Below are 9,080 nucleotides of genomic sequence, written 5' to 3' on the forward strand. Positions count from 1 at the left end.
TGGCACATAAAAGATATTCTTCTAACGACCTAATTTGGGTCATTTCACTGGACCAGTCATCTAAACAAGCTAAAAGGCCCGCTGAGGTCTGGGCAGAACAACTTCACTGTTGGAAATTCATTGTGCACCTTTTTTAAAAATATGTGCTGTATTTTCTACTCTTTATTTTTTAGAACATATTAATCAGGTTCTTGAAGAATTAATTATTAGTGTAGTAAGAAATCCATTCCTGGGTGATGGTGTACCTATTTAGGTTGAGCAGGCGATCCATATGCTGTGATGCTATTGCAGAGGCTCAGGTTAGAATCCACCCCAACATCATTTACTGCAAGTCTTCCCTTGCTCTGTCTCCAAGCTTTCCTATCGTGACTCCACTATCCTATTTCAATAAAGTCTAAAAGCCCACAAAAATGTAAAAAAATAACCCCCCAAAATTACTGAACTTAGTGAAAGAGACCGTTCTCATTTTTGATGCAAAACATAAGAAAGTCAGGCGTTTACAGTCTCCTATACTATGACTTTAAAAAGAGACTCTAAAGACTTTTAAAACCTACATCAACCAAGTCTGTGGTATGTAAACATCCACGACTAATCTTAAAAACAGAAGATAAAAAAACCAGTGGACTAATGGGTTTTCTCCTGTACAAAATCACAAAAGCCTACCAAGACGAGGGACAATAAAAGTGCAAGTCGATAGATGGGAGAATGTCTGTTGAATGTCAATGTATTGAGACAACAAAAAGCCAACTAACTTGTGGGTTCATATGGAACAAACTGCAAAGTTGAAATTATTATGACAATATTAATACAGTGGAGGAAATAATATGTTCAGCCCCTGCTGAATGTTAATAGTTTCACTTTTGTAAGATACCAAAATCAAACAACAATCTAGGAAAATAAAACATACTACATAAAATTTATGAATTGATTTATATGTCATTGATTGAAATAATAATTAGATCCCCTACAAACCAAAATCTGGCTCACACAGATTGGTTTTGTGCCCATTGTGTAACCAACAAATTACAATCAATTAATTACAATTTATGTAAGCCTTTATCTGAATTCTGTTTATCTCATTACATACTCATATAATGACATGATGATATAATATCATCATGGCTCTACTGAATGCTTATAACAAACTGCTAGTTAATACAATTCTACAGTATCAGTGTTGACAGTGTCATTAATCAGTTACCCATAAGAACAGTTTGCCATTGCTGCTTCATATTGCAGCATAATATGTACAAGATATCCACATGAAATGTGCAGATAAATTCCCAGAGGGTTAGATGCTCATTCATGTATTTAAAGTATGGTGTTAATTTTGATTTGTTAAATGTGCCAGAATGAGCAAAAGGTTAATTAACCTGTTATCAAAACACAGCTTAGATGCTGCAAATTTCATTACACAGGCCACAGACACTGAGTTTTGGTTGCTATAGGTAGCTTATATTATTTTGACATGACAAATAAAAAAATTGCAGAAGAGTGAAGAAAAGTGGATTTTAATTTAGATGAAGCAATAAAATACTATAGTTTCCATGCTTACATTAAGCAAAAGTTTCACATTGTAGCTGCTTCACTGACAGTTTAAGCAGAGAAGTCACGGGTTCCAGGCCTGCACGCAGGTTAATTAAAAAAAATGTAGCCTGCAAGTGCAACATCACACATCGTGTCCCCAACTATAAAGGCTAAACCTACAATCGTGATAGATCTTTGTAAACAGTGCCATAAAGTTCATTGTGGATCTTTTAATCTGTAAGTGCAGGCAAGCAAAATAATGCTAATTCTAAATCTAAACTGGGCATTGATTCAGCTTGAACTATCTTCATATCATTACAGCCGCAATATAAAGCTTCTGTGACTGCACCTTTAAATCCTGAACAAAAGGCACATGCTAGCGGTACAAAAGTAATGAGGAAAAGGAAATGGTGGTGTTGCGTTTCCACGCAAGAGCATCAAAGCAGCAGGTGAGACTGTTATAACTGACTGTTAATGAAAAAAAAAAAGGTTATAATGAGTGCAATACAATCACCTGCTGGCACAAGCAAATAGTGAGAGGGTGAGAGTGCAGTTGGGTTGCATTAATGCCAATCTCATAGGATATGAAGCATATAAAGAGGTAGTCATTTTGCACTGCTGGAGTACTATTGAAGCAGCATGGATTCCAGTGCTAGATGAGTTTTACCTTGCTATACGCTCACATAACATGCAATATCTTATGACTCTCAATGACTAAATAATTCAGTTGTGTTTCTAAAAGTGAAATAAAATAGACTTTAAAGGAATTTGAATGAATATTCGCTTTAGTAAGGTGACTGCCAGGACTGCCAGAACAGCTTCAGCATCACTCATGTTACTTGAGCTTGGAACAAAATTTTTCAAGAGGATATTACCTCATATGTAAGGTTACATGCTTTAAGGCATCACTCAAAGACAAAGACAAAACTGAAGACAATGGGATGCACAGCTGAGGTGAACTTTGGCAAAATGAGGGGATCTCTGCAGCTCCTTACCCATAATGAAGCCGAGCTGTTTTTTGGATATTTTTGGTTTATTTATTTGCCGTTTGCTTGCCTCTTATTTATATTCATTGCCATTTATCAAAGATGAGAATTCTGGATTTTACTCAACCTCTGATGCATTTGAATGCGATTACCTAAAGAGAAAGGAAATGAAGACTTTTAGTCAGATCAGTCTACTAGTAAATGAGCTTTCAAAGTCAGTTTTTAGTGGAACGTTTTTAGAGGAAGTCTCTGACCTGAAGCATGTGACGGTGCACGGACAGTCCTTTCCATTTGTTTTTGTGTTGCACAGTAAGGCCTCCTCACTGTCCTTCTAGAGCTTCCTGCAGTGGTGGAGATGATACTGGACTAGAGGGGACTGCAAAATCTTGTTTGGGAACAGAAGTGGTTGATACCTGACAGAACACTATAAGGGGTTTAGATCAGTGGCTGAGACATTGTGTTTTGGGCATACTCCATCTAGGGGAGAAGTGAACTCCAGGAGGTGGAATTACAGACAGTGACACAGTGGAAAGCTGCTTCTAATTCCTGGTTATCCTGCTCAGTCTGGCCATTGCTTTGAGGATTGTACTCCAATGATAGACTGAGGTGCATTGATTAACAGAATGTTTTCCACACCTGAGATATAAAATGAGGGCTGCGATCTTAAACGATGTCTGTCACAGTATGCCTGACCTGCGAGGAACACATGCAGGGGCTCTATGTGAAGCTTTTCTGTAGGCATAGATTGTGCAGACCAACAGGCTACCAGAAAAAATATTTGAGGAAGGGGGACAGCTCTACTCCCCCACAGATGGCAACAACAACTTTACTCTATTTGCCTGGTGAATAACTGAAGACTGAGGAGACAACAAAGAGACTCTTCTAATGCCAGCTTAATAGCCAGAAGCTCCAAGTTCCCAGCGTTCTGCTTGGATGGAGACAGATGACATGAGAAGAAGGCACAAGGATGCAGCTTCCACTTTGGGCACTTCCACCTGGATGTCTGAAGTGTCAATCTCAACAATAAACACACAAGTCAGGCTGACTCAGAACTGGGATAGTAGTAAACTGAGCCTTGAGTTCTTTACAGGCAGCTTCAGCTTTAGGAGTCCTGCTGCATGATTTAATCCAAAAGGCATAACAACGTATTCAAAATGGCCAACAGGAGCATAGAAAACTCCTCCATAGAAGTATCTGCTTTCAAACGATAGGATACTTGTTTTTTTTATTGTAATGTTCTTTAACCAAGTCTATAAAGGCTGCAGGGCTGTAAAGTCTTATCTTTCCAAAGAAAACACAGAACCAAGAGGAGAGGAAGAGGGACTAATGATACCCACAGCCACTTAATCCTTGATGTATTTTTCCATAGCCCCGCCCCCATTCAGCACATGACAGTTTACAGAGATGGCAAGGTGGCAGTGGGGCCCCAGGGAGGTCACAGGGGTGATGGGTGGTAAGAATTAGGCTTTATTGTTACTGAACCTCTCCTGACCTCAAACTAACCTCTCCCATACTCATATTCTCCTGGCACAGTCTTGGTGGGGGTGGGCGGTTGCAAACAGGTGGGCAGACAATAATTACTCCAGCTGGCATTTCAACCTTCAGGCCAATCAATTACAGGATTATGAATTTTCACTATTGGTATTCGAGGAGAGGAAAATACAAAGAACTGCAGGTACTTATGGTGATTTCATGAGCTATGCAGGTTCCACCCAATGAGCAATGTTGGTTTTAGGCAGTTGTCGCAAGACTAAGACTTCTAAGATGGAAACTGCAAATAGGGATTCCCATCCAGAAAGCCCTCTTCAGCTCTTGAGTCCACCAAAGCCTGGAGGGAATAAGTTACCTGGCCTGAATTTAATTAAGCTGGAAACTGAAGATGAGAAACGGAGTTAGAGTTTAAATAACTCACAGGAACCCCTACAGCTACTGGTGAGTGTTCTCTTTTGGCTTGACCAGGGAAGTTGCCAGCAAATGCCTAGCAAAACCCCAACAGAGTCACTCGAATGGTCCACAAGGGTCCTCCTTGAAATGCCCCAGCTAAATGGGCTGTTGGTCAAATTGTGGGCTGGAGATGGAGATGTTTGGTGCATCACTGGCTAGGAGGCCCATTCCTGGTAGCACTTTCCTTGTTGTGTTCCCACAACAGGTTATCAATTTTGATACAGTAGGAAACTAACTTGCTAAAGAAGGACATAAAAGCCCAACTTTCAATTGGAGGTTGAAACTGTGTAGGAACACTCTCCAGAAAGCCTCATCAGTCCACCCAATCTTAAAATTTAAGAGTCAAAAGGTTACAGACAACAAGGGCCTTAGCAGCTTTCTCTGTATGCAGTGGTTGATAAAGGGCTAGTTTTGAACTCAAACACAAACTCTGTGTAAGTTAATGCTGCAAGTAACTCAGTGGTGCTTCAGCCCAATCCAACATCTGACTCCATAATAACCTGATAATATAAGAAATTCTGACGCTGAACAGGGCTTGAGCTCAGTAGTTTATTAAAGAGAAGATAACAGTAGTTGATGGAGCTAAAAGAGTCTGGGCTAACTTAAGTTGTAATTGCTCGTTTGCTGCCGTTAAACTGATGAATGCAACACCAGTTCGTGTCTACTGAGGGATGTTTCCAAATTGTGAATGAACTTTTTGACAGTGAATGTACAGGTGGACCCAAAGGTTAACACAACACCCGTGTTTTATTTCACAGTACCTGTACCAAAGCAGAGCATCATTTTAAACTTTAAAAAAAACTTAAAACATTTCAATCCAAACTCAAGAATAGTCTTACTAAAATTCTTCTATTGCAAGCAACTACTCTTCAGAGAAGTTCCACACAGATGAGAAACGTCTGTTACTTTGAAGTGGGCATTGCCATGAATTCATTTTTAATGTGTTGTATTTTTATATTGTTTAAAAGAAAAGAAGGCTAAAATGACTTGATTTGATCAGAATTACATTTGTTTTCTGGTTTGCCATATAATATGCATGAGTATGTATATATGTTTGTATGCTATCCCCTAATTAATAAGTGAAACATTTATTTATTAAGATCCCATTTCGTTTGATTTTCCCATACATGTTCACTTCTTCATCCTCCTGTAAATGTGATGTCACATTCTTCACTTTCATTTGTTTCAAGTGTTCCGTTCAACATACACTGATTTACCCTTAATTTGTATCCGGCACAGACATTTGCTGGAGTCGCGAAATAAATATGGTCTAAAGACTTTGAAAAGGACAATAGTACTACTACTAATAATAATAATAACAATAATAATAATTTAAAAAATGAGAGAAATAAGTTTTTCTCAATCGCTTTGGCACCATTCTCACAGCAGAAATATCATTCATTCTCAGTGCAGCTTTCAAAAGGCATTTGTCATAAGACAGACTCACCTGTGTAAAAGACATTGCAAAAGATTCTGTGGAGAATGAATATAAACCTTTCTGACATCAAATACCTTGTTGATGGCCAGACTACTTCAAGTCACTCATTACAAACAAGGTATGCAGAAGAGCATCTCTGAAAGCACATTTAACCTTGAAGCAGAAGTGCTACAGCAAGAGAATAAGACCTTACCCAGGGTCACACCTGTAAGCTAAGAACAGGAAGATTGCAAGTATGTATTTCTTCTTTTTGCAAGTAAGTCTCTGATATTGTATTGCTGGATTTGCTCTTTCATACATATTTAAAAAGAAAAAAGTTGGAAGTAATTTGACTGAGAGCGCTAACGCAATGCTAGACAGTATTCAGCTAAAGGACATATCCAGAGATGTGACTGACAAATGTACAAACTGTTTTGATGAGTTGAGCGATTTAAGTGAGAATTGCATCAACACAATAAAAATATCTTTAGCACTGAAGCATGTGTAGAAACAATAGCAGTGTGTTTAAAAGGATAAGATTTGTTTTTTTTTTAAACTGAAGTCCTTCAGGGACTCTTCATGTCCAATTAATGGAAGTATTGTAATTCTGGAAGATACAATCATCATAAATATGGTTTAATACAACTTTGTATTGATTTGCTGTGACACACTTTTGGGATTCTAAGGTGATTGAATGTGGCAAGGTTGTTGAGGCTACACAGACTGATTTGAATATTTCAGAAGCTGCTGATCTACTCACATTTTTCCACACAGCCACCTCTACGGTTTATAGAGAACAGTCTGAAAAAGACAACACACCCAGTGAGCGAAAATAGCTTGTTGATGTCAGAGGTCAAAGAAGATCACCCAGGATACTTCAACCTGATAGAAAGAAAACAATAACGCAATCAACCATTCGTTACGATCAAGGAACCCACAACACGTGGGACCTTAATGCAAAAGGCATACAGCAGCAGAAGACCACACTGGTTGCTACTCCTGTCAGCTAAGAACAGGAAACTGAAGCTACATTTCACATGGATCCACCAAAGGTTGGCAATAGTTTGTGTGAGTGTATTGTATTTGTTTCACGTAAACCACTTCTCAAGACATATGTTTATATTTACTTTCAATTGAAGGCCAATTTCACTGCTACCACTGACAGCCTTACCACTTTTTGAAAAAGAGATCTGATTGAAAACACTGCAAAAAAAAAAAGATGTCATGACATGATACTACAAATTGGATAACACCAGAATGATTCTTAAAATGTAAGAACATGTTTTTTAAATAAATATATTATATATTTCAAAGTAAATATATCCAGCATTTCAGTAAATAATTAAGTTTTGAAAATTAGTCCAATGTTTAGATCAATGCTGCTCATTACACTGAAATCAAGAAAAAAAAATCCTAATCACAAAAGCACTCTCAAACAGTGATGCTTGAGACTTACCACATTACTATTTCCAAATTTGAGAGAATAAAAAAATCAAACCCTTCATATTTTAGTCCTGAGCTTCTGCTCAGATAAACGATTATTGACCGGCCGAGTGTTGTATTCTGCATAAAACTAATGTGATGTCAATTAGCCATTAATACAAATGTCTTGCCCTTTTCTGTAAATGTCTGATTTGACTCAGCAGTTAATATGCAGGCACTATGTGCTTGCACACAGGGAGGGTGTCGAGCGCTGCATGAAATTAACAGCAAGCTAATGGCCAAGCTGGAGGGACACTACTCAAGAAGTATAATACTGCCGATGTTCTGCTGTAAAACCTCTTGTATAACAGATTTTCCAAATATAGCAAGTCCACAGTACCTATGAGTAGAGTCCTACTGCATGTCCATTTTAAGATAAGATATACTTTATTTATCCCAAAAGAGCTTAAAGTAGAATAGCCTAAAGATTTGTGTTATGGGAGTGGTTTCAAATGGCTTGTCAAAGCTTGTCAGTTGAAGTTCCACCAGTACAAAAATGCCATTCCCACTCTGGATAACACTGTATAGAGGACAGGTGGCAGCTGCGATCATAAAGAGCTGCACAATGGTGTGGAACAATGATGCAGCAGAGTCATTGACCATTGGGGAGTGCCATGAAATGGCTACCACGTCATTGCACAAAGCCACCGGTCCATTCAGTCTTTATGACACCTGGAAGGGCAATCAGCCTTCGCTCAAAAACACAAGGTGCCCAAGAAACAAGGAGGCGTAAACATGCTGGTTAATTCTGCTACTCGGCCTACTCGCATCATGTAACCAGTTACTTTTTAAGTCATTTCAGCTTTCATGGCTGAAGCATAAATTCATGTTTGGGATGGTTACTGTCAACAAGTTGTACTGTTCCAGTTTGACTAAAGGTCAAGATTTTGAATAAATGGATGAGCTGGCACCGACATTATTTCTCTCCAGTATGTGGTTTGTAAGATAAATCTGTATCCTGAAGGCTTTTGCATTTTTTTAAAAAACTTAAAGTGTTTTTATTTTATTTCTTAAAAATTTAGTAGAATGTATGCAACTGTAAGACCAACTCAAGAATCAAAGTGCTTTTTCAAATGAAATGCTATTAAGTGGTGGAACTGGCAGAAAAGACAAAAGCTGTAAGCTGAACTTACATCCCACATGGCTCAGCTCATGTCAACAAGTGAAGTGTTTACATCCTCACAACTTGAGAAGCTTGTAGCATTGTCCTAGCCCAACTGGGGGAGAAGCACAACAAACCACAGTTTGACAATAATCAAAAGGATGAACAATTTGAGCAACCACTGGAACAATAAACAGTGTTCTCCAGCTTCCACTCAACTCAGCAATAGAAGATGCTTACACTGTCATTAAACATGAAATAAAACAGTTATCCAGTAGAAAGTTACATTTATTACTATACAAAATGGTCATGGGGAAAGATCAAGTAATGGTACGGGTCCTCATTCTCATTTATCATCACTCATTCTTTTTCGGTGGCTTGAATATGATGAAAGTCTGTCTTCAGGGAAATGCTTTCTTTTGTATCAATGCATCAGTAACTGCAAATTGCAAGTGAATTGGTCATATCCCTTTGGTCGTCTACGCAGAGGTTGAATATCTTCAAATCATCCGACTCGATCTTACTGTAGCAAAAATTCACTGTTTCATATTACCGTATTTTCACGACCATAAGGCGCACTTAAAAGTCTTAGATTTTCTTCAAAAAGTGCGGCGCGCCCTAT

This window comes from Pundamilia nyererei, unplaced genomic scaffold (genome assembly GCF_000239375.1).
Source record: "Pundamilia nyererei isolate P.nyererei 1_Seehausen unplaced genomic scaffold, PunNye1.0 scaffold00008, whole genome shotgun sequence".
Classification (NCBI taxonomy): Eukaryota; Metazoa; Chordata; class Actinopteri; order Cichliformes; family Cichlidae; genus Pundamilia; species Pundamilia nyererei.